Raw genomic sequence first — 11,423 nt, forward strand, 5'->3', positions numbered from 1 at the left:
TCTTTTTGGACTTCATTATAGTCAATGTAGCCATTATAGGCGCTGTTCAGGTCCATCACAAGATGGACCTGTTAGACCAGGGGATTCCCTTTTCCTGCTCCAAGCATGGAGCAGGAAAATAAACCCCCCGACACAAATGTGAAAGCAGCCTTTGTGAATAGAGTTTTACAAACTATAGTCAATGGGGTCCATTCGGCACTCTTCGGTTCTGCAATAGGACAGATCTGTTCAGCCAGGGTATTCCCCTTTCCTGCTCCCCGAATGGAGCAGGAAAAGGGAACCCCCAACACAGATGTCGAAGCCGCCATAGTGAATGGAATTTTACAACCCCATTCACTCATAACATTAAGAAAAATACGCCATGGATATTCTAAGCGTGTTGCAGGTTTTCCAATCCACAGCATGCCCTATCTGTTGGGGAAATAACGCTGATTTTCAACATGGATTTCTTTAATTGCAATGCAAGGATTTAAATCAGCAACTCAATAACCCCCAACATCTGCAAGAATAGCATGTACTGATTTCATGGTGGACTTTGGTATGGATTAGAATGTAGATTTCCCTCCATTAAAATTACTCAATGTGTAAATCGTTTCTAAAAAGAAGTTCCATTTCTCTCAATGCCATTACAATAAGCCGACATGAAACAGCCCTGGACTCATGGAAAGTTTCCTAGTGTTCTATCCCATGTTCCTTGCATCTCAATAGACAACTTAGCTGACATAAAGCCTTCTTTGTCTAAGTATGATAAAAGCTTGTCAGGCAGATGATACACGCTCTCATCTAAACCATGCAATAATAAACAGTCTATAATTATGTTATATTATGAGGCCGTACAATGGCTTATTTTCCCATCTGGCTCTCATATTATTATTTTATTGTCTTTTACATACTTTCCTTTAAGTGTAATGGAGCAATATAATACCAAACTACATTTTCTCAGCAAGTCGAAGCCGTGCTTTGCAGTCCGTACCTGTAATAGCAGGTTACCCATTCCATATGTATTTATAGAAACCAGTGTGGTTTAGCGAAAATTAGGCAACATATAGATCTGTAACATTGTTATGATCAATGCTGTATGGTTGGTTTTACATTTGCATTTTCATACTGTAGATGAGGAGTGTCAAACTCAAAGGCCACATCAGCAATATGGCTGCCTTCAAAGGGCCATTTATAAGGACTAGAGATGAGCGAGCATACTCGCTAAGGGCAATTGCTCGAGCGAGCATTGCCCTTAGCGAGTACATGCCCGCTCGAGAGAAAAGGTTTGGCTGCCGACGCGTGTGACAGGTGAGTTTTGGCAGTGAGCAGGAGGGAGCGGGAGGTCTCCCCTCTGTTCCTCCCCGCCGCTCCCTGCCCGCCGAATCTTTGCTCTCGAGCGGGCAGGTACTCGCTAAGGGCAATGTTTGCTCGAGCAATTGCCCTTAGTGAGTATGCTCGCTCATCACTAATAAGGACTCATTCACCTGACATATTTGCACTCCATTTTGAGTGTGTAATACGGACAGCTTGAACACCATTGATTTGTATTAGAATATTCACTCATGCATTTTTCACATATGTATTCTATGCCTGTGAAAAAGAAAATCGTAACACGTCATATTTTAGTCCATATTACAGACAAAAATTGCCCATTGAAGTCAACAGCATTGAATAAATATGCTTGATACATACATATTTACTACGTATTTATTGAAGTAAAAGAACTCTATGGGGACTTCTGGCATTTTTTTGCGCATGTGAAAAACGCAGTGAATATGCATATAAAATAACCCCAAAAACACAACGTGGTCCAAATATGCAGTGAATCCACAATTGTGGGCCGTGAAAGCACTGCGTATTTCATGGACTGAAACTGTATACGCCCATGTGAAGGAGCTCTAAATGTAACTAGTCCTTAACATGGCGGTGGAGCTCTATGCACTATGATAGGATTTCTCCTCTTCTACCTCTTTAGCCCCAAGCTTCCTTCCTTGAAGGGTGGCTAGGGCTGTCAAAGCTGTGCCCCCACCTGCAAGTTGCAGAACAGAGCAGTGTGGAGATGCATGTCTAAGCTTATATCCCAAGATGGTATCCCTTCCCTGGGCTGAAACTGACCCCCTCTGCCAAGCACTGGCTGCATCCTCCGGGCAAAGTCAAGAGCTGATCCTTCTGCATCCGGACCTCGTTGCGGGCCACATAAAATGATCTGGCGGGCCGCGTTCGGTCCATTAGCCTTGAATTTGACACATGTGATGTAGATGCTAATGATGTCAACTGCCTAAGTCGCACAATGGTCAGTTGATGATGATGATTTCTATTGTAGCCATAATCAAGAAAAAGATCCAGGCTACCACAGGTTGCATCCTCTGCCCTGCTACAGAGAAACACAACGATGGTCCATCTGTGTTTCTCTCGAAAGATCTCTGGAGCCAGCCATGGTTTCCTTAACCCCAAATACTTGTATTCGTCCCACTTGCTGCTGGTTTGGGCACACCTACAACATGAGGCCACCCTGTAATCATTTCTCAGGGTCGCTTTGCATTCCTAATCTGCCCTTGCTAAATTGGATACAATGTAGCAGACAGGTCACGTATTACTATTTCCATTCAATTAATGAGATAAATTTAGACAAATAAAATATTATTCTATTGCCTTGGTAGGATTAAAATCTATTATTATTTCGTTTTACGTGACAGATGCAGTCAGTTTAAGTAAATTTGTGATTATTACTCAACATACCGGAAAAGATAGTTAAAAAAAACAAAACTATAAAACAATACATAAAAAGAAATTCTCTTTTTAAACACTGGCTAGAACAATAGTTCCTTATATGAGTCCTGTGGGATCTCTAAACATGGTCGAGGATGTTTTGACTTAAACCAGGTGGATGAAACACATTATTTTGTTTAACTAATGGATAAATAGCCGTCTTTTCATATGTACAGTGGATTCTGTTTACATAGAGACAATTTAACAAGCAGGTACATTTCTATACAGTTGTTGAAGTTAGATTGTGGTGGCATCCACGTTACTTTACAATTTTCTGCTTAGCTTGCATCTAGGAGTAACGCAACTCAACTAAGTCCTACGACCAAGTTAGTTTGCCAAGCGTAGAAGAGTGTGGTGGATAAAAATCCACTATCCTCTGTTGCATCACTCACTATAGAGTTCAAAACTCTGTAAGGGACACCAGTGTAGTGACCTGGATTGGCACTACCTGCAAGTTAAAAGCAACTGTTCTGACTACCAGTTCATTTAACAAAGGGTAGTTATGCTGAACTCTATTTAATAAGAAGAGGGAGTCAGGATAGGAACTAAAGAGTTAAGGTTGTTTAGGCATCATTGTAAATCATTTAGGAGCTGAGCTGTGACAAGCCCCCCAGTGAGGAAAAAAGGAGGGGGTTTCCAGCTTATTTCATGTTGTGCAGTGAGAAATTATAAGTCTTGGAAGACGGAAGTCAAGGGGGAGTATGGAGCGAGTCTTGGGGAGGTCAGCCGCAGTTAAGAGAGATGGAGAGTGAGAAGCAAGGGGAAGGAAGGGCCACAGCTAGGCTTTCTTCTCCTCTGTCCTGCTGTAATTAAAGATGCATTATGTAAACTTTCAAGCAATCCTGTGTGCAGCAGCTCTTAGCTTACCCTGATGCTGAGAGAAACTGTTTTCCCAAACCTGCCATCTGTTCAAGTCAGCTCTGCTTTCTACTGGACAGCAAAACAAACAAAAGCTTCAGACAAGCAGTAGAGAATCTTTGTAGGAATTTTGTGAGTACTGGAAAAATATTAGCTAGTCTTTCAGGTTGGCAAAACTGTTAGTAGGGTTGATAAAGGATTTAATGTTCAGTTGTTAGTGTGTGTGTGTTTAGCTCCCCTTTAGCTCAGAGTCTGTCTCCCCAAAGCTGGGTTATCTGTGCAGAAAGTGTTAAATTGTGTATAGGCAAGTTGTATAGGTAATTTGCTGGGGTTTAATATTATTGCAGACAGCCACATGCCTGGAAGTAAATGGTGTGCCTGTCATTTACTTACATACATGTGTTCATCTTATTTTGCTACCAAACGCTTTTAATCCAGGCACTGGCGTCACGATCACATAATTCCATTAGTCGTCCAGATCCTGTTGTATACTTTCAATGGTGCGCAAGATTACAAAGAGAATGCTGCACTCATCGCTGCCATGACACGGCTCCTCAGCCACTTCTTAGAAACCACTCAGAGAGCAGATCTCTTCCAGCTTGTCGCACGTTGCATCAGCACAAGAACTGTGTCAGGACCTTCACTTCTGTGGTAAAGCAGCCTAAGATCAACATTCACAATCCCAAACATCAGCTGGAGTAATGTAAAGCATACTGTCACTGAACTCTAGAACATGTCCTATAGAATGATGAATTACATTTTACTATCTGACAGTCTACCGAGAGAATGCTACCTGGCACAGTGCATAGCACCTACTATTAGATTTGGTGCAGGAGGGATAATGATGCTTTTGCATCTGCGTCAGGATTCCGGTATCCTGCTCCATTATAGATCCCTCTTATGAAGGAACTAAACACCTCCGAATGGACCCCATTGACCATAATGGCATCAATTTCATTATTCTATTAAAATGAAGACAGAACAGGAATCAACCTCAGTACATGCATACAAAACCAAGTTCAGTAGATCAATACAGCCTCAGGACCGGGTTTTAAATATTTATATGATACCAGAACCAAGAGCTATCTTCTGCCTCTATATGGCCAATTTCAGACATACGTATTAGGGCACATTTTTTTGCACCTATAATACAGGCAAGTGTTCTGGCCCAATCTATGGGCTGCTGACCCAAACTCACAATATTGTAGACAAGCATCCTAATCATACTGGTTAGACAAAGTCCACTATTACCACCCCATAATGACCATATAGTGATAGAGCCCTGTTCTACACAGGCACTCTGCAGACCTTGTAAGTGATTACGGTACAATTATATTTAGTGACTCATGGGTAATGGCCTCTCTGGAGTTCAATTTTACTGTCTTTTTCATCTGACCTAGATTTCTTCCAACCATGACTTGTCTCTGCAAAGTTTGTAACAGACACCTTTGGGTCCTAACTTTTCCAGCATTCCATTAACCCTTTACCAGCCTACACAAACTCTACATCCTATTTGTACCCCAAATCTGCTCCTGTTGCTATCTAATCTGCCCCTATTATTGTACCTGCTGTGTGGCTCAGTTCCCAAAATACTATGTTTCAGAAATGATTTTGTCATAATTATTCTCCCAAAATAGTGCCACTAAAAACCATAGTCCTAGATAGATAGGGCCCCTAAAATACTGCCAGATAGCAACCCATATTATGATGGTAATAATGCACAACAGAGTAAAAGTGCCATCGTTGTACCCGAAACTGTAATAGTCCTCCTCTTAAGTGTCCTACACAGTAATACTGCCAACTTCATACTCCCACACAATAAAACCCCTTTTGTGCCTTAACATAGTATTAATAACCCATTGTTGTGCCCCTTACAAAATAACAGTAACCCCTTCCGGGCGGTGTACCACTCGCTTCTTTTGTTGAGCACATTGAATGAACACCTGCAGCGTGGGGAGAAAAATTTTGTGAACCCCTGGATTTAATAATCTGTAGGGTTTTTTTTAGGGTTAATCATCTCCACTGAACATTTCCTGTAGCTGCAAATAAAATTTGTGCAACACTGAGTAGGAATTTTTAGACCAGGCCTCAATGCAAATGCGCTTTAGTTTGTCAATATTTCTGGGATGCCTTACATGAACTCAGACTAATTAGCCATTTTAACGTCCGTGAGCACCGTGTTTTTTTTTGTTTTCTTTTAATACACGTACAAATACCCATACTCTTGTGTGAAGCTGGCCTAAGTGTTCAATTTCCCCCAGCACTTTATAATAGAGCGTAACTATGCAGATTTTCTTTTTTACTAAACTCTTCCTTTTCTCCCTTCGCTTTGTGATTTACTTAGAATTCTGCAGGCAGTCACTGAGAATCCATCATCACAATGCTTCATGTAAAGCACTCTAGGAAAGTGCATTACAAGAGGGCTATGAGGACTTTTGGTGCACAAATATGCAGAAAAAGAAACCATACTGTGTTCCCCCCCCCCCCCCCCCCCTGTAACCGAAATGCACAGGAAAAGTACGAGCATGTGAACCAAGCCATTGAAATCAATGTGTTCTATTCTCTGCGTATTTCTCAAGGAAATTGTGTGCACGCAAACACGCCCATGTGCAGTCTGCCTTGGGGCTTATTCACACGACTGTATTTAGGCAGGTATTTAGCCACATAAAAAATAAAATTGCGCTGGGAGAAAAAAATAGCACATACCTGACATTTTTCGGTCACCAATTTTATATACTGAGTAAAAAGATAGCGTTTGTACTTTTGTCAGCTCAGCTCTACCAAAAAAAAATCAGTCAAACAAACAGCCAGATGAAACTAGATCAAAAGTCTGACAGATTATCCAGCCTGAAAAGGTGATTTAAGCTAAATAACAGCAGATAAACAGGGGAGACAGTGAAAATCGGCGGGATTATCTGATCTCTACATCACGTCTAACACCAGCTTTAGACCTTCCTAGGATACAAAAAGTTACATGAATAAAGGCCGCTTTACCCAATAGCCGTCCCACGGACTATTGCTTCTGTGATCTCATAGAGGGGCGAAAGTCGTTCAGAGAGTGGAGCGTGCCGGAGACCTCTTCTGGCCAACCACCTCCAGCCACTGCAAACAGACAATTTATAGATTGACTACTGCCTGTTTACACCGGCCGATGGTTGCTTGGTTTTTCGGAGAGCTAGAAAAGCAAGCAATTCGAAATGAGCGAGAAATGGCTTAGTGCCCTGTCGGTATACACGGGACAATTATCACCCAAATTTGCTGTTTCCACCAATTATTTGGGTGATGTTCATTTGGAACAAACACGCCTGAATAGAGAACATTGATTACTTTCATTAACTAATTGAAAGCTGTTAAAAAAACGTATCGTATGGACCATGATATCACTGTGGTGAGTGTTAACATGCTAGTCATCAAAGGCTCTAATAATCAACTACACCAACAGGTATTATGAGGACTAATACCCTACTCCTACTGTAAAGCAGAGTTTGGCTTCATTCACACAGGAGTGAAGATTTTCAGCCAGCCATGTCACGGCCACAGCGCGGCCAAAAGTTGTGTGAACAAGAGGCAGCCATGACCAAGTTACAGCTGCGACTCCCGTTTTAAAGCCTGTTCAGATGACCGAGGCTACGGTGCATATACCCTGCAGCCTCCGGATACTGTTGGCTGGGGGGAGAAGGGACATGCAGAAACTAAACAACGAACCAGAATCAAGCAAATTCTCATTTGCTATTCAGTCGGGGCATGCATTTGCACTGAACGATTTATTGCCCTGTATAAAAGGGCCTTTAGGCTGGGTTCACACAGGGCAGATTTGCCGCAGAAATTCCGTTCGGAATTTCTCTGCGGCGAGTCACCTGCGGCCACTAATCTCTGGGTTAGCTGGCCATGTGGACGAGATTTGTGAAAAATCTCGTCCACAAGGGACGGACAATCTGTCGCAGCAAAGCCAAGCCGCGGGTTTTAAAGCAGTGCTTTCCTGGCGGAAATCTTGCGTTTTTCACTGCAGCAAAACCGCGAGATTTCCACTAGGAATACATCCCGTGTGACCCCAGCCTTAGGGTACTTGCACATGATCTGTTTTTCAGTCCAATTTACGGACCAAAATCAGACTGAAATAGCACTTATTCATTTGAAGGGGTGTATGCATATCGGCTGTTTTTTTTTTTACTGGGATGAATAGTCTGAGTAAGAGCTCTTGTCCACGACCGCGTTTTCACCATGAACTACACGTGCTTTGCCATGCTGCATGATGTGCGGTGAATGGAGTCAATGAAAGTCAATGGACTTCCATTGATGCATCCACATGTACGTGTAGACACTGTGTAGTGCAGCATGCTCTATTTTCATGCATACCCACACAGCGTGAGCCCTAAACATTTGTATAACCTGCCTATAAAACGCTGTGCATACGCAACACATTACGTATGGGCAAGGTTTTTATACATAACCCCAATCTGAAATAGAGCAGGGAATTAAAAGTAAAAAAAGATCACACTGCACATGTCCATGTGCTTTAGATATGCGCGCATGCGCAGACATGCAACCATACGCGGTCTCTGCCAGCAGAGCGCATGTTTACAAAATGGCTAAAACACTGTGGGGGAGCCCCGCAGCGTTTTAAGCATACACCCGTTGTCATGAGCCTTTAAAAATAAAATCGCAGCATGTTTTATTATTTGTTTGACTTTCGAACGAGAATTGCACATGCAAAGATACTGTCTTCAGCACACCGGACAGCATACAGACGGGATATCCGTGTACTGTGCAATCCGAGTTGTGCCCCAAAAATTTCAGACGCAACTTTTTTTTATGCCCATATGCATGTACCCATAGTTTACATGTGGATTTTCTTGCAGATTTTGCAGTGAAATCACTGGAAGAGGCAAAATCTGCGCAGAAAACCTTCAGCATAAATCGATATGCTGCAGATTTTTATTTCTGCAGCGCTTGGATACGATTTGGTAAAATCTCCTTGGCTTTCAGCGGATGACATCATTATGCATGCATGAACATGGATTTCCACCTTCTCTTCTGAACGCTGCAATTATAAAGTAAATGTTCTGGTGATCGGTAAGTCCAACAATGCCGTCTCCACATGACAGCAGACAGTTCATGCTGATATTAAACTCGGAAGAAAAGCTAGCTAATATATTCACTGCGATGAGACCGATAATGGATAATGCGTCACGGAAAGGACTTCACTGCACAGAGTGATCCAGGTTTATTTAACGCCTATCTCTGACACATTGAAGCTGCCTTTCGCACACAAGCGCGGACACAATAAAAATAAAAGTAAGTCCTAATCTTCGCTGTGCAACCGCAGTCATTACTTGTCTTTTCTAAGCCTTCAGAGGAGATTTGGATTACATGACTCAGGTTAGTGCAAGCCAACCAGATAGCAGACTGAACCTAGTCCAATTACACCATGTTATCCATCCGGGAAGAACACAAACACGACTTCTGTAACTCTAAAACTAGAAATCATCCGAGTTTGTGAGGTTACACTGCATCATTGATAACGCTCTACAATCCCAGATTTACACCTGCTACCCATAACGAAAGGGTTTCCTACACCAGTGTGACTTCTAGCAGGGAGGTAAGGCTGCTTTCACACCTGCGTTAGGCTAGATTCACATGGATGCATTAGCAGTACACAGAATAGAAATCATTGAGTTCAATGGATTCATTCACATATTTTCCTGCACATTTCGGTCCCGCATTAGGCTGGGAGATTGCTGATACGCTGCGTAATTCCACTGGAGAAAAATAACTTCTCTGGTACTCAGACTAATTAGCCTATTCAATCAGTGCATCTTTGTTTGCTGCACGCAGATGAACATGCCTTGCAGGCGTAAAATGTACAGCAAAACATGCTGATACGCACGCAAAAAAGCCTCGTTCAGTGTGCAAAAAACTTGTGCAGAGGCATGTGAAAATACACATGCACTTGTGTGAAGGAGGCCTTAGTGCTCATCTCATGGTTTCTGTCTATCTGCTTCATTTTTGAGGGATTGAATTGAAAATAAAAATCATTTTTTTTCCGCACTGATTTCAATGGGGCTTTAAAAAAAAGGGAAAAGTTACAGTTTGCTTCAGTTCTGTCAGTTTTCCATTGTTTTCAGATAGAAAAATAGTGTAATCTTCAGCGTTATTTTTCCATTTAAGAAAACAAAACAAAACAAACAAAAAAAAGACAAAAAATGGAAAGCTGATGGAATGGAAGCAAACTGAAGCCATTTTAGTTGCTTTCTGCTGCTTTGAAACCCCAAGAGGGGAAAAAAAACAGATGGAGTTTTTTTTAGTTTTTCTCCTCCGAAAACGGAGTGAGATGCAAATCCTGAACCGACCCTAACGCAGGTGTGAAAGCAGCCCTATAAGAGAGCCAAAGTTTCCTAGATGTAGCAGAGCTGAGTTCATATTTTGCAACAACTCCTACTAATATCACAATTTGTTATGTGCGCTCTATATAGGACTATAGGTGAACCCTGCTGCCTTATCACAATGCACACCATTCAATGCAGTCCTAAAGCATTAAATGGCCAACTCAACTCTGCTACATCTCAGCTTGTAAGAAATCAGGGAGTCAAATACATGGTTACCATGAAACTCATTCCCAAAACTCTGCAACATTCATTGATACTTCATCTTACTACCAAACAGTTAACAGCTCGCTGCCAAAGAAACAGGGTGTGATGGGTGTTTAATATGCAGCTATCTATGAACTGCAGATCGGTCTTTGTTATACAGAACATGCAGCTGTAAAGCGGATCTAAATGTATTGTGCGCCCGACAATATGGATTGTGCACCCGACAATTCGCCTTTAAATAGAGTGAGGATTTCCTGGCAGTCCCAAAGAACACTTTAGTTTCCAGCTGCAGTAGTGACTCTATAGACTGCAGTGGAGCAAGACAAGACCTGTCAGACCCAATAATCTCCCATCTACTAGCTCTTGATCTGCTAGAAACAGTCAGCAAGCAATCAGGGCAAATGACTTTTGTAAGAGCCACTGCAGTAAAGAAAAAACTTGATTTACCTTTTCATGTGCAACTCTATATCCATAAAATCCAGAGAAGCCCCTGTTACAAAGTAGCAAAACTTCAGCGCAGCAGGTTGTATCAGTCCAAGTCTTTGACTTCAGCCAGGTTTAAAGAGCCTGTTGAAATCCTCAATGGAATAATAGCAGAACATGCATGCAGTGTAGAAGAGACTTGTGATTTCAGCACTAAGCATACACTAGCATGCAGCTACTGACTCCTGTCCCTCCCCTATAGCCGGCCCTACCCTCCCCTGCCGCAGCAGCTGATCCACAGAAGAAGCCTACCCCTCCTTTTCCTTCCCTTCCACTCCCCAGCCAAAGGGTTGAGGCTGTAGGATACGTCTCTGGAGGTCTGCCAAGTCAGAGCAGTTACAATATTTCTCCAGTCCTTGAGAAGTTTAACCACTGTTCTCAAGCAGGATGAAATGAACATTTTTTTGCATCCTTTTTTTTTAGTTGGGAAGTTTTGTGTTTCAGATTTTCAACTTTTAATGTATTAAGAGCTTGTTTTCAATCTTTACATAGTAGCAGGGGTCTCTGTGCAACAGGGGGATTCACAAGTGTCTCTGCCCACCATGAGGCTTCAAATCTAATTTCCCTACATATATGTGCGAGGAAAGAGGGACCCCCAGAGGTCCCAGTGCTTCTGCACAAGTGATGGGATTACTGGACATCTAGGTCTCTATAAGCAGTTGCTATACTATGTTCTATTTGCACATAGAGGCCGCATGCATGTGCTTATCTTTACTGTTATGCAGTATATGGGATTCTTGC

General features: G+C 42.2%; 1 protein-coding gene across 3 annotated transcripts in view; it reads right to left on the reverse strand.

The window, feature by feature from the left end:
• Positions 1–10,820, reverse strand: part of PLEKHG1 (pleckstrin homology and RhoGEF domain containing G1) — a 251,462-nt gene extending 240,642 nt beyond the window's left edge. For all 3 annotated transcript variants that reach the window (XM_066595929.1, XM_066595927.1, XM_066595926.1), the window contains exon 1: positions 10,647–10,820. The gene's annotated coding sequence lies outside the window, so the exon portion shown is untranslated. The remainder of the gene's footprint in view (positions 1–10,646) is intronic.
• Positions 10,821–11,423: the final 603 nt, after the last annotated feature.

Source organism: Eleutherodactylus coqui, chromosome 3 (assembly GCF_035609145.1).
Source record: "Eleutherodactylus coqui strain aEleCoq1 chromosome 3, aEleCoq1.hap1, whole genome shotgun sequence".
Lineage (NCBI taxonomy): Eukaryota > Metazoa > Chordata > Amphibia > Anura > Eleutherodactylidae > Eleutherodactylus > Eleutherodactylus coqui.